This window comes from Salmo trutta, unplaced genomic scaffold (genome assembly GCF_901001165.1).
Source record: "Salmo trutta unplaced genomic scaffold, fSalTru1.1, whole genome shotgun sequence".
Classification (NCBI taxonomy): domain Eukaryota; kingdom Metazoa; phylum Chordata; class Actinopteri; order Salmoniformes; family Salmonidae; genus Salmo; species Salmo trutta.
This window is the reverse complement of record NW_021822222.1, coordinates 321,414-336,413: the sequence shown is the minus strand read 5'-3', so window position 1 is coordinate 336,413 and position 15,000 is coordinate 321,414. Positions and strand designations below refer to the sequence as shown.

At 46.4% G+C, this 15,000-nt stretch overlaps 1 long non-coding RNA gene and 1 pseudogene across 1 annotated transcript; both read right to left on the bottom strand.

Annotated features, from left to right (window-relative positions):
- The window catches only part of LOC115181179 (DNA repair protein complementing XP-G cells homolog), a 20,130-nt pseudogene extending 5,788 nt beyond the window's left edge, over positions 1 to 14,342 (bottom strand).
- Positions 10,708 to 11,101, bottom strand: LOC115181202 (uncharacterized). The gene is made up of 2 exons (XR_003873321.1): positions 11,068 to 11,101; positions 10,708 to 10,820 (listed from the first exon to the last, which is right to left on the bottom strand). It is a non-coding gene; the product is annotated as an uncharacterized LOC115181202 (long non-coding RNA).
- Positions 14,343 to 15,000: the final 658 nt, after the last annotated feature.

Below are 15,000 nucleotides of genomic sequence, written 5' to 3'. Positions count from 1 at the left end.
AGTGGTTTGGGTGGGGGGGGGTGGTGTCTAGTGGTTTGGGTGGGGGGGGGGTGGTGTCTAGTGGTTTGGGTGGGGGGGGGTGGTGTCTAGTGGTTTGGGTGGGGGGGGGGGTTGGGGTGGGGGGGTAGTTCTAGTTGGTTCTGTAGATCTAGGTACCGGTAGGGTTCTACGTACCCAGTTGGTTCTGTAGGTCTAGGTACCGGTAGGGTTCTACGTACCCAGTTGGTTCTGTAGGTCTAGGTACCGGTAGGGTTCTACGTACCCAGTTGGTTCTGTAGGTCTAGGTACCGGTAGGGTTCTACGTACCCAGTTGGTTCTGTAGATCTACGTACTGGTAGTATTCTACGTATTTGTTCTGGCTGAAGAAGTTCTTGTAGACGTGTCGTCCTCCGAACAGCCAGACGTCGCTGTCGTCGGTGACTGTCCCGTGGGTCTGGTCGGTCCGGTCCAGCGCTGCACACTGGGCCTCGGCTTCACCGGGAGCCACCAGGAAGGGTACGCCAAACAACCTCAACAGCTCCTGACGGACAAGACACACCGAGACGTTAGACCCCGGTAAGGGGATCGTCAACGACGAGGGGCTACGCTTTCTATGGGAAATAATGACCTACGGGAAAAGGTGTGTTCCACCGAGCGCTAGCAGTGAAGAACTGACCTTCCATGGAGTTGTATTATTACCCAGAAAACCCATAGAGCCCAGAGTTGATTATCTTTATATAACATGGATATAATTTAACACATTTGCAGGTACAAATGTGTTCAACATTCACTGAAGTAGTTAGCACGTTTACTAGATAGATACGGTAGTTTCCGTGGTAACCAAAACAAACAAGCTTGTTTAGCTAACCAAACTAGCAGTCCTGGCTTGTTCAGCTAACCAAACTAGCAGTCCTATAGCTTGTTTAGCTAACCAAACTAGCAGTCCTATAGCTTGTTCAGCTAACCAAACTAGCAGTCCTATAGCTTGTTCAGCTAACCAAACTAGCAGTCCTATAGCTTGTTCAGCTAACCAAACTATCAGTCCTATAGCTTGTTCAGCTAACCAAACTATCAGTCCTATAGCTTGTTTAGCTCACCAAACTAGCAGTCCTAGCTTGTTTAGCTCACCAAACTAGCAGTCCTATAGCTTGTTTAGCTAACCAAACTAGCAGTCCTATAGCTTGTTTAGCTAACCAAACTATCAGTCCTATAGCTTGTTTAGCTAACCAAACTATCAGTCCTATAGCTTGTTTAGCTAACCAAACTAGCAGTCCTATAGCTTGTTTAGCTAACCAAACTAGCAGTCCTATAGCTTGTTTAGCTAACCAAACTATCAGTCCTATAGCTTGTTTAGCTAACCAAACTATCAGTCCTATAGCTTGTTTAGCTCACCAAACTATCAGTCCTAGCTTGTTTAGCTAACCAAACTATCAGTCCTATAGCTTGTTTAGCTAGCCAAACTATCAGTCCTATAGCTTGTTCTGCTAACCAAACTATCAGTCCTATAGCTTGTTTAGCTAACCAAACTATCAGTCCTATAGCTTGTTTAGCTAACCAAACTAGCAGACCTATAGCTTGTTTAGCTAACCAAACTAGCAGTCCTAGCTTGTTTAGCTAACCAAACTAGCAGTCCTAGCTTGTTCAGCTAACCAAACTAGCAGTCCTAGCTTGTTCAGCTAACCAAACTAGCAGTCCTAGCTTGTTCAGCTAACCAAACTAGCAGTCCTAGCTTGTTCAGCTAACCAAACTAGCAGTCCTAGCTTGTTCAGCTAACCAAACTATCAGTCCTAACTTGTTCAGCTAACCAAACTATCAGTCCTATAGCTTGTTTAGCTAACCAAACTATCAGTCCTAGTTTGTTGAGCTAACCAAACTATCAGTCCTATAGCTTGTTGAGCTAACCAAACTATCAGTCCTATAGCTTGTTTAGCTAACCAAACTAGCAGTCCTAGCTTGTTTAGCTAACCAAACTAGCAGTCCTAGCTTGTTTAGCTAACCAAACTAGCAGTCCTAGCTTGTTTAGCTAACCAAACTAGCAGTCCCAGATTGTTGAGCTAACCAAACTATCAGTCCTATAGCTTGTTGAGCTAACCAAACTATCAGTCCTATAGCTTGTTGAGCTAACCAAACTATCAGTCCTATAGCTTGTTTAGCTAACCAAACTATCAGTCCTATAGCTTGTTTAGCTAACCAAACTATCAGTCCTATAGCTTGTTTAGCTAACAAAACTATCAGTCCTATAGCTTGTTCAGCTAACCAAACTATCAGTCCTATAGCTTGTTTAGCTAACCAAACTATCAGTGCTATAGCTTGTTTAGCTAACCAAACTATCAGTCCTATAGCTTGTTTAGCTAACCAAACTATCAGTCCTATAGCTTGTTCAGCTAACCAAACTATCAGTCCTATAGCTTGTTTAGCTAACCAAACTATCAGTCCTATAGCTTGTTTAGCTAACCAAACTATCAGTCCTATAGCTTGTTTAGCTAACCAAACTATCAGTCCTATAGCTTGTTTAGCTAACCAAACTATCAGTCCTATAGCTTGTTTAGCTAACCAAACTATCAGTCCTATAGCTTGTTTAGCTAACCAAACAAGCAGTCCTATAGCTTGTTTAGCTAACCAAACTATCAGTCCTAGCTTGTTTAGCTAACCAAACTAGCAGTCCTATAGCTTGTTTAGCTAACCAAACTATCAGTCGTATAGCTTGTTTAGCTAACCAAACTATCAGTCCTATAGCTTGTTGAGCTAACCAAACTAGCAGTCCTATAGCTTGTTTAGCTAACCAAACTAGCAGTCCTAGCTTGTTCAGCTAACCAAACTAGCAGTCCTAGCTTGTTCAGCTAACCAAACTAGCAGTCCTAGCTTGTTCAGCTAACCCAAACTATCAGTCCTAACTTGTTCAGCTAACCAAACTATCAGTCCTATAGCTTGTTTAGCTACCAAACTAGCAGTCCTATAGCTTGTTTAGCTAACCAAACAAGCAGTCCTATAGCTTGTTCAGCTAACCAAACTATCAGTCCTACAGCTTGTTTAGCTAACCAAACTATCAGTCCTATAGCTTGTTTAGCTAACCAAACTATCAGTCCTATAGCTTGTTTAGCTAACCAAACAAGCAGTCCTATAGCTTGTTTAGCTAACCAAACTATCAGTCCTAGCTTGTTTAGCTAACCAAACTAGCAGTCCTATAGCTTGTTTAGCTAACCAAACTAGCAGTCCTATAGCTTGTTTAGCTAACCAAACTATCAGTCCTATAGCTTGTTCAGCTAACCAAACTATCAGTCCTATAGCTTGTTCAGCTAACCAAACTAGCAGTCCTAGCTTGTTTAGCTAACCAAACTAGCAGTCCTAGCTTGTTAGCTAACCAAACTAGCAGTCCTAGCTTGTTTAGCTAACCAAACTAGCAGTCCCAGATTGTTGAGCTAACCAAACTATCAGTCCTATAGCTTGTTGAGCTAACCAAACTAGCAGTCCTATAGCTTGTTTAGCTAACCAAACTATCAGTCCTATAGCTTGTTTAGCTAACCAAACTATCAGTCCTATAGCTTGTTCAGCTAACCAAACTATCAGTCCTATAGCTTGTTTAGCTAACCAAACAAGCAGTCCTATAGCTTGTTCAGCTAACCAAACTATCAGTCCTATAGCTTGTTTAGCTAACCAAACTATCAGTCCTATAGCTTGTTTAGCTAACCAAACTATCAGTCCTATAGCTTGTTTAGCTAACCAAACTAGCAGTCCTAGTTTGTTGAGCTAACCAAACTATCAGTCCTATAGCTTGTTGAGCTAACCAACTAGCAGTCCTATAGCTTGTTTAGCTAACCAAACTAGCAGACCTAGCTTGTTCAGCTAACCAAACTAGCAGTCCTAGCTTGTTCAGCTAACCAAACTAGCAGTCCTAGCTTGTTCAGCTAACCAAACTATCAGTCCTAACTTGTTCAGCTAACCAAACTATCAGTCCTATAGCTTGTTTAGCTAACCAAACTAGCAGTCCTATAGCTTGTTTAGCTAACCAAACAAGCAGTCCTATAGCTTGTTCAGCTAACCAAACTATCAGTCCTATAGCTTGTTTAGCTAACCAAACTATCAGTCCTATAGCTTGTTTAGCTAACCAAACTATCAGTCCTATAGCTTGTTTAGCTAACCAAACAAGCAGTCCTATAGCTTGTTTAGCTAACCAAACTATCAGTCCTAGCTTGTTTAGCTAACCAAACTAGCAGTCCTATAGCTTGTTTAGCTAACCAAACTAGCAGTCCTATAGCTTGTTTAGCTAACCAAACTATCAGTCCTATAGCTTGTTCAGCTAACCAAACTATCAGTCCTATAGCTTGTTCAGCTAACCAAACTATCAGTCCTATAGCTTGTTTAGCTAACCAAACTATCAGTCCTAGTTTGTTGAGCTAACCAAACTATCAGTCCTATAGATTGTTGAGCTAACCAAACTATCAGTCCTATAGCTTGTTTAGCTAACCAAACTAGCAGTCCTAGCTTGTTTAGCTAACCAAACTAGCAGTCCTAGCTTGTTTAGCTAACTAAACTAGCAGTCCTAGCTTGTTTAGCTAACCAAACTAGCAGTCCCAGATTGTTGAGCTAACCAAACTATCAGTCCTATAGCTTGTTGAGCTAACCAAACTATCAGTCCTATAGCTTGTTGAGCTAACCAAACTATCAGTCCTATAGCTTGTTGAGCTAACCAAACTATCAGTCCTATAGCTTGTTGAGCTAACCAAACTATCAGTCCTATAGCTTGTTTAGCTAACCAAACAAGCAGTCCTATAGCTTGTTCAGCTAACCAAACTATCAGTCCTATAGCTTGTTTAGCTAACCAAACTATCAGTCCTATAGCTTGTTTAGCTAACCAAACAAGCAGTCCTATAGCTTGTTTAGCTAACCAAACTATCAGTCCTAGCTTGTTTAGCTAACCAAACTAGCAGTCCTATAGCTTGTTTAGCTAACCAAACTAGCAGTCCTATAGCTTGTTTAGGCTAACCAAACTATCAGTCCTATAGCTTGTTCAGCTAACCAAACTATCAGTCCTTTAGCTTGTTAGCTAACCAAACTAGCATTCCTAGTTTGTTGAGCTAACCAAACTATCAGTCCTATAGCTTGTTGAGCTAACCAAACTATCAGTCCTATAGCTTGTTTAGCTAACCAAACTAGCAGTCCTAGCTTGTTTAGCTAACCAAACTAGCAGTCCTAGCTTGTTTAGCTAACCAAACTAGCAGTCCTAGCTTGTTTAGCTAACCAAAACTAGCAGTCCCAGATTGTTGAGCTAACCAAACTATCAGTCCTATAGCTTGTTGAGCTAACCAAACTATCAGTCCTATAGCTTGTTCAGCTAACCAAACTATCAGTCCTATAGCTTGTTTAGCTAACCAAACTATCAGTCCTAGCTTGTTTAGCTAACCAAACTATCAGTCCTATAGCTTGTTTAGCTAACCAAACTATCAGTCCTATAGCTTGTTTAGCTAACCAAACAAGCAGTCCTATAGCTTGTTTAGCTAACCAAACTATCAGTCCTAGCTTGTTTAGCTAACCAAACTAGCAGTCCTATAGCTTGTTTAGCTAACCAAACTATCAGTCGTATAGCTTGTTGAGCTAACCCAAACTATCAGTCCTATAGCTTGTTGAGCTAACCAAACTATCAGTCCTATAGCTTGTTAGCTAACCAACTAGCAGTCCTAGCTTGTTTAGCTAACCAAACTAGCAGTCCTAGCTGTTTAGCTAACCAAACTAGCAGTCCTAGCTTGTTTAGCTAACCAAACTAGCAGTCCCAGATTGTTGAGCTAACACAAACTATCAGTCCTATAGCTTGTTGAGCTAACCAAACGATCAGTCCTATAGCTTGTTGAGCTAACCAAACTATCAGTCCTATAGCTTGTTTAGCTAACCAAACTATCAGTCCTATAGCTTGTTTAGCTAACCAAACTATCAGTCCTATAGCTTGTTTAGCTAAACCAAACTATCAGTCCTATAGCTTGTTCAGCTAACCAACTATCAGTCCTATAGCTTGTTTAGCTAACAAACTATCAGTCCTATAGCTGTTTAGCTAACCAAACTATCAGTCTATAGCTTGTTTAGCTAACCAAACTATCAGTCCTATAGCTTGTTTAGCTAACCAAACTATCAGTCCTATAGCTTGTTTAGCTAACCAAACTATCAGTCCTATAGCTTGTTTAGCTAACCAAACAAGCAGTCCTATAGCTGTTTAGCTAACCAAACTAGCAGTCCTATAGCTTGTTTAGCTAACCAAACTATCAGTCGTATAGCTTGTTTAGCTAACCAAACTATCAGTCCTATAGCTTGTTTAGCTAACCAAACTATCAGTCCCTATAGCTTGTTTAGCGAACCAAACTACAGTCCTAGTTTGTTGAGCTAACCAACTATCAGTCCCTATAGCTTGTTGAGCTAACCAACTAGCAGTCCTATAGCTTGTTTAGCTAACCAAACTAGCAGTCCTAGCTTGTTTAGCTAACCAAACTAGCAGTCCTAGCTTGTTTAGCTAACCAACTAGCAGTCCCAGATTGTTGAGCTAACCAAACTATCAGTCCTATAGCTTGTTGAGCTAACCAAACTATCAGTCCTATAGCTTGTTTAGCTAACCAAACTATCAGTCCTATAGCTTGTTTTAGCTAACCAAACTATCAGTCCTATTAGCTTGTTTAGCTAACCAAACTATCAGTCCTATAGCTTGTTCAGCTAACCAAACTATCAGTCCTATAGCTTGTTTAGCTAACCAAACTATCAGTCCTATAGCTTGTTTAGCTAACCAAACTATCAGTCCCTATAGCTTGTTTAGCTAACCAAACTAGCAGTCCTATAGCTTGTTCAGCTAACCAAACTAGCAGTCCTATAGCTTGTTCAGCTAACCAAACTATCAGTCCTATAGCTTGTTTAGCTAACCAAACTATCAGTCCTATAGCTTGTTTAGCTAACCAAACTATCAGTCCTATAGCTTGTTTAGCTAACCAAACTAGCAGTCCTAGCTTGCTATTATGAAAATCGAATTCAACGACGCCAATAATGTTTTCAATTTGACTTTTGCTTTCAAAAGCAGCTTAAAACATAAAAGAAAACATAAAACATGTAAGAATGAACTGTAACCGTTGAATTCTACCGTGCTGATATACAGTCCGTTACATGGGAAATAATGCCCTTTCAGCCAATCAGAAACTGGATTCAACAATGTCCTGGTATAAACACATATAAACTCAGCAGAAGAATACGGGGCATTATAAGCACTGAAATAGACCCAGGGTTTTTCCTGGATAAAAAAGGGGCTTAGGCGGTGACCATGGCTGGCATGTTTTCAGTTTTAAAGCAAATTTCCTGTAAAATCTATACCTTTTGCCATGGAGCGGAGAGAACAGGCTGCAGTTTTACGTCTCATTTCCTGTAAAATCTATATACCTTTTGCCATGGACAATGCTGTGATCTTTTAAATCAAAACATAACCACGTCAATACTGATAACTTCAATCACTTATTTGGTGATTGTTAGTTTCTCAAAGATTGTAGGATATTATTATAAGAAACTCTACCGTTCAATAGTTTGGGGTCACTTAGAAATGTCCTTGTTTTTGAAACATTAAAATGGTCCATTAAAATAACATCAATTGATCAGAAATACAGTGTAGACATTGTTAGATGTTGTAAATGACTATTGTAGCTGGAAACAGCTGATTTTTTATGGAATATCTACATAGGCGTACAGAGTCCCATTATCAGCAACCATCACTCCTGTGTTCCAATGGCATGTTGTGTTAGCTAATCCAAGTTTATCATTTTAAAAGGCTAATAGATCATTAGAAAACCCTTTTGCAATTATGTTAGCACAGCAGAAAACTGTTGTTTTGATTAAAGAAGCAATAAAACTGGCCTTCTTTAGACTAGTTGAGTATCTGGAGCATCAGCATTTGTGGGGTTCGATTACAGGCTCAAAATGGCCAGAAACAAAGAACTTTCTTCTGAAACTCGTCAGTCTATTCTTATTCCATGCCAGAAATTGCCAAGAAACTGAAGATCCGCGTACAACGCTGTGTATTACGTCCCTTCACAGAACAGCGCAAACTGGCTCTAACCAGAACAGAAAGAGGAGTGGGAGGCCCCGGTGCACAACTGAGCAAGAGGACAAGTACATTAGAGTGTCCAGTTTGAGAAACAGACGCCTCAACGGCAGCTTCATTAAATATTACCCCGCAAAACACCAGTCCTCAACGTCAACAGTGAAGAGGCGACTCCGGGATGCTGGCCTTCTAGGCAGAGTTGCAAAGAAACGGCCATATCTCAGACTGGCCAATAAAAAGAAAAGATTAAGATGGGCAAAAGAACAGACACTGGACAGAGGAAGATTGAAAAAAAGTTTGGGGCAGAGTCAGGGTCAAACACAATCACACCCACTATGAACACTGTTGGTGCAGGGTGGGAAAACAAACAGAACACAATAATACCCCCTTTATCAGACTGACTAAATGTGTGTGTTGACTGTGTCCCTACCTGGCTCTCCAGACACATCTGTCCGGTAACGGTGGCAGCGATGCCGTTCCTGCTGCTGCTTCTGTTCTCTCAGACTGGACTGCTTGCTCTCCAAGACTGCTCTCTAGCGCCACCAGCTCATCCTGGTGGACAATACAGGTACTGCCAATCAACCCAGTTCCACTACTGTACAAGTAACAGCTCCCCCTACAGGACACACAGGTACTGCATCAACCCAGTTCCACTACTGAACACAGTAACAGCTCCCCTACAGGACAATACAGGTACTGCATCAACCAGTTCCACTACAACAGTACCAGCTCCCCCTACAGGACAATACAGATTGCATCAACCCAGTTCCACTACTGTACACAGTACAGCTCCCCCTACAGGACAATACAGTACTGCATAACCCAGTTCCACTACACAGTAACAGCTCCCCCTACAGGACATACAGGTACTGCATCAAACCCAGTTCCACTACTGTACACAGTAACAGCTCCCCCTACAGGACAATACAGGTACTAGCAATCAACCCAGTTCCACTACACAGTAACAGCTCCTCCTACAGGACAATACAGGTACTGCATCAACCCAGTTCCACTACACAGTAACAGCTCCTCCTACAGGACAATACAGGTACTGCATCAACCCAGTTCCACTACTGAACACAGTAACAGCTCCTCCTACAGGACAATACAGGTACTGCATCAACCCAGTTCCACTACACAGTAACAGCTCCCCCTACAGGACAATACAGGTACTGCATCAACCCAGTTCCACTACACAGTAACAGCTCCTCCTACAGGACAATACAGGTACTGCATCCTCAAATCTCTACTGTACAAACAGCTCCTCCTACAGGACAACACAGGTACTGCATCCTCAAATCTCTACTGTACAAACAGCTCCCCCTACAGGACATCACAAATGCTGCAACAACAACATCTCAACCACACACAGAGAAATAGACATTTTCCTGTCTATTTCCTGGACATCATCTCCATGCTCTGTCTTTTCACCACTAAATGTAAGCAGTACTTATCTTACCACGTTGATGTCTTCCCACTCGTTGCGTAGAGGAACAGACGCTGAGGCAGGAAGAGCTGGGCTGGTCTCTGTGGGAGGCTCCTCTTCCTCCTCCTTCTCTTCCAAAGGGATAGCTCTGCTACTTAAAGCCTCCTCCTCTTCCTCCTCCCTCTCTTCCAAAGGGATAGCTCTGCTACTTAAAGCCTCCTCCTCTTCCTCCTTCTCTTCCAAAGGGATAGCTCTGCTACTTAAAGCCTCCTCTTCTTCCTCCTTTCTTCTTCTTCTTGGCCACGTCTTCCTGTGCCTTAGATGGAGCACCGCCCCCAACCTCTATCGGTGAATCATCTGTCTCCTCCTCCTCCTTTAGCTCCTCTCCTTCAGACACGTCAATGAAGCTCTCTGAGTCACTGTCCTCCTCACCGTCCTCCATCTTCACAATCTGTCCATTCCTCTCCTCCTGCGATGGAGGTAAAGGCCCAGTCAGTAGGCTTCTCCTCCCCGTGTTCTGTCCATTCCTCTCCTCCTGCGATGGAGGTAAAGGCCCAGTCAGTAGGCTTCTCCTCCCCGTGTCCTGTCCATTCCTCTCCTCCTGCGATGGAGGTAAAGGCCCAGTCAGTAGGCTTCTCCTCCCCGTGTCCTGTCCATTCCTCTCCTCCTGCGATGGAGGTAAAGGCCCAGTCAGTAGGCTTCTCCTCCCCGTGTTCTGTCCATTCCTCTCCTCCTGCGATGGAGGTAAAGGCCCAGTCAGTAGGCTTCTCCTCCCCGTGTCCTGTCCATTCCTCTCCTCCTGCGATGGAGGTACAGGCCCAGTCAGTAGGCTTCTCCTCCCCGTGTCCTGTCCATTCCTCTCCTCCTGCGATGGAGGTAAAGGCCCAGTCAGTAGGCTTCTCCTCCCCGTGTCCTGTCCATTCCTCTCCTCCTGCGATGGAGGTAAAGGCCCAGTCAGTAGGCTTCTCCTCCCCGTGTTCTGTCCATTCCTCTCCTCCTGCGATGGAGGTAAAGGCCCAGTCAGTAGGCTTCTCCTCCCCGTGTCCTGTCCATTCCTCTCCTCCTGCGATGGAGGTAAAGGCCCAGTCAGTAGGCTTCTCCTCCCCGTGTCCTGTCCATTCCTCTCCTCCTGCGATGGAGGTAAAGGCCCAGTCAGTAGGCTTCTCCTCCCCGTGTCCTGTCCATTCCTCTCCTCCTGCGATGGAGGTAAAGGCCCAGTCAGTAGGCTTCTTCCCCGGTGTTCTTCTCTCTGTTTAGACCTGATGAAGGAATGACACAGAGATCCTGACCCAAACTGTCCCCCTGACTTACTGCAGAGTGGAAAGCTCTGTTCCTGTTGTCGATGGCTTGCTCCAACTCCTCTGTTCCTGTTGTCGATGGCTTGCTCCAACTCCTCTCTGTTCCTGTTGTCGATGGCTTGCTCCAACTCCTCTCTGTTCCTGTTGTCGATGGCTTGCTCCAACTCCTCTCTGTTCCTGTTGTCGATGGCTTGCTCCAACTCCTCTCTGTTCCTGTTGTCGATGGCTTGCTCCAACTCCTCTCTGTTCCTGTTGTCGATGGCTTGCTCCAACTCCTCTCTGTTCCTCCTCAGAATCTCCTCCACCTCCTCTCTGTTCCTCCTGGTGGCGGTTTCATCCTTGTTCCTCCCTGCGAGGAGCACCCTGTCCGCGGGAGGAATGGGAGGCTAAGGGGAGGGGCGACTGTTGCTCATCGCCCTTCTCCACCTCAAGCCTGTCCTCATTGGTCAGAGTTGTCCTCAAGGGCGTGTCCTTCCCTTCAGTCTCCTCCTGTGAGCTGCTGATGACGACCAATCGGTTCGCAGGACGCTGGTGACTGGGAGAGTGGGGCTTAACAGGAGAATTGCCAATCATGGTGGCGTATTGGGACGGGCCTACCTCCAACTCTTCTCCCATGGCTCGTGAATGGCCAGGAGGGTACGAGGAGACACACTGCCACCAGCACCCTCCTCCTCAGCCCTCCTCCCTCCCCTACCCCAGAGCTATCCTCCTCCTCAGCCCTCCTTCCTCCCCTACCCCAGGAGCTATCCTCCTCCTCCTCCTCAGCCCTCCTCCCTCCCCTCCCCCAGGCGCCCTCCTCCTCCTCCTCAGGCCTCCTTCCTCCCCTACCCCAGGAGCTATCCTCCTCATCAGCCCTCCTCCCTCCCCTACCCCAGGAGCTATCCTCCTCCTCAGCCCTCCTTCCTCCCCTACCCCAGGAGCTATCCTCCTCCTCCTCAGCCCTCCTTCCTCCCTACCCCAGGAGCTATCCTCCTCCTCCTCGTCTGAGAAGCTGCTATCCATGGCAGCCTGGATGGCCTTCAGTGTCCTAGGGGAAGTCGGTGCTGTGTCTCCCAGGCTCGGGTTAGTGTCCTGGGGATGTTTAGACGATGATGAGGGTCCCTCCTCCAGGCTCTCCTCCTCTGAGATGGGTCTCCAAAGGGGATCAGGTCTCTGCCTTCCCCCCGTCCTAATCCTCCCTGACAGGGACCACCCAGCCAGGGAGAGGCCGCAGGCTGGATGTCTGGGACCCTCTCACTGTTGTCGGTCTTCTTCGGACCTGAGGAGCGAGCGCACACACACACACACACACAGAGCATATGAGGGGATGAGTTTGAACAGGTCAATGCGAGAATCGCTAAATTTGATCGCTGACCCCCCCCCCCCTTTCAACCTCTAACCTTTGATGAGGATGTAGTGGGTGGAGTCTTCTGAGAGGAGGCGTCGTGTCTCCACGCTGTGCCCCTCCCCCTGGTTGTATAGCTCCACCCCCGGGGCGTTCCCTGCACTCCGGTTGGACATCTCTCTCTCCACCCCCTCCAGACGCACGTTCAGCTTGTTCCTCTGCAGCAGCCCTGCTAGCTGGTACTGGGAGAAGTCACCTGACCTCTGGGAGAGGGGGGGGGGGGCTGGGTTAGGGGGTGGTACCTCAGGAGGTGTGTGGTACATGGTGTGTGGTACATGGTGTGTGGTACATGGTGTGTGGTACCTCAGGAGGTGTGTGGTACATGGTGTGTGGTACCTCAAGAGGTGTGTGGTACATGGTGTGTGGTACATGGTGTGTGGTACCTCAGGAGGTGTGTGTGGTACATGGTGTGTGGTAGCTCAGGAGGTGTTGGTACATGGTGTGTTGTACCTCAGGAGGTGTGTGGTACATGGTGTGTGGTACCTCAGGAGATGTGTGGTACATGGTGTGTGGTACCTCAGGAGGTGTGTGGTACATGGTGTGTGGTACATGGTGTGTGGTACCTGGCGTGTGGTACATGGTGTGTGGTACATGGTGTGTGGTACATGGTGTGTGGTACCTCAGGAGGTGTGTGGTACATGGTGTGTGGTACCTCAGGAGGTGTGCGTGGTACCTCAGGAGGTGTGCGTGGTACATGGTGTGTGGTACATGGTGTGTGGTACCTCAGGTGGTGTGTGGTACATGGTGTGTGGTACCTCAGGAGGTGTGTGGTACCTCAGGAGGTGTGTGGTACCTGGTGTGTGGTACCTCAGAAGGTGTGTGGTACATGGTGTGTGGTACATGGTGTGTGGTACCTCAGGAGGTGTGTGTGGTACATGGTGTGTGGTACCTCAGGAGGTGTGTGGTACATGGTGTGTTGTACCTCAGGAGGTGTGGGTACATGGTGTGTGGTACCTCAGAGATGTGTGGTACATGGTGTGTGGTACCTCAGGAGGTGTGTGGTACATGGTGTGTGGTACATGGTGTGTGGTACCTGGCGTGTGGTACATGGTGTGGTACATGGTGTGTGGTACATGGTGTGTGGTACCTCAGGAGGTGTGTGGTACATGGTGTGGTACCTCAGGAGGTGTGTGGTACCTCAGGAGGTGTGTGGTACATGGTGTGTGGTGCATGGTGTGTGGTGCATGGTGTGGTACATGGTGTGTGGTACATGGTGTGTGGTACCTCAGGAGGTGTATGGTACATGGTGCGTCGTCTCTTGCTGAATTCCTTCATGTCTTTAAGAATCTCGTGTTTCACCTCAGGAGGCATGGCAGAAAACTCCTCAGAGTTGATGTCCACAGAGTCTTCATAGAAATCCCCCTGACAGACAGACAGACGAGACATACGCACAACAGACAGACAGACAGACAGACAGACAGACAGACAGACGTCACAACGTAGCAAAAACGTTATGAAACAAAAAGGAATACAGTGTTCTTATTGGACAAGTTGATAAAGCACCGCCCTCTCTGTTTTCTCCTCTATCACATGACGTGGGTGTTGACCTCACCTGGTAGATGACGCTGTCCTCCTCCTCCTGCTCCTCCTCTGAGCTGCTCCTCTCTCTCTCCTCCTCCTCCTGGGCTGGCAGGGCAGGCAGAATGTACATGTCCTCCTCTCTCCTCCCAGCAGACAGGCTGGGCAGATGATCCTGACTGGAGCAGAAACACAACACAGAGAGATTGGTTACAGGTCTATACACAGACCAGATCTTCTATGAAACATGGAATGGTCCGTGTTCAGACGTCACCATCTTAGTGCTTGTAGATCTGTTATGAAGCTCTGAGCGGCTTTGCCTTTCATTTAGGTCATGGTCTTCCTCCTCTCCTCTCCTCTCCCTTCCTCACCTCCTCTCCTCTCCCTTCCTCACCTCCTCTCCCTTCCTCATCTCCTCTCCCTTCCTCTCCCTTCTTCACCTCCTCTCCTCACCTCTCTCTGCTCCTCTCCCTTCCTCCTCTCCTCACCTCCTCCTCTCCTCCCCTCTCTCTCTGCTCCTCTCCTCCCCTCCCCTCTCCTCACCTCCTCTCTCCCAGAGCAGCTTTGATGGCCTGTCTCTTCAGGAAGGTCTTGAGGAGTTTGTCATTGGTCTGTTTGGACTCCATAGTCTTCTCCTCCTTCCTCTGTCTTCTGATGGCCTGGAGGGAAGCACAGGGTTAACACACACACACACACACACCACACACACACACCCACACACACACACACCCACACCACACACACACACACACACACACACACACACACACAAACATAAAAACAGACAGACAGACAGACAGACAGACAGACAGACAGACCACATAACAAACCACACACACACACACACCACACACAACACAACACACCACACACAACACACACACAGACAGACAGACAGACAGACAGACATACAGACAGACAGACCACATAACACACCAGACAGACAGACCACATAAACAAACACACAGACAGACAGACAGACAGACAGACAGACAGACAGACAGACAGACAGACAGACAGACAGACAGACGACATAAACACACACAACACCCACACACACACACACACACACACACACACAAACATAAAAACAACACACAGACAGACAGACAGACAACAGACAGACAGACAGACAGACAGACAGACAGACATACATACAGACATACACAGACATACAGACAGACAGACCACATAAACAAACACACACACACACATGGATGGACAGACGGACAGACAGACAGACAGACAGACAGACCACATAAACACAGACACAGACAGACCACATAACAACACACACCAGACACAGACAGACAGACAGACAGACAGACCACCTAAA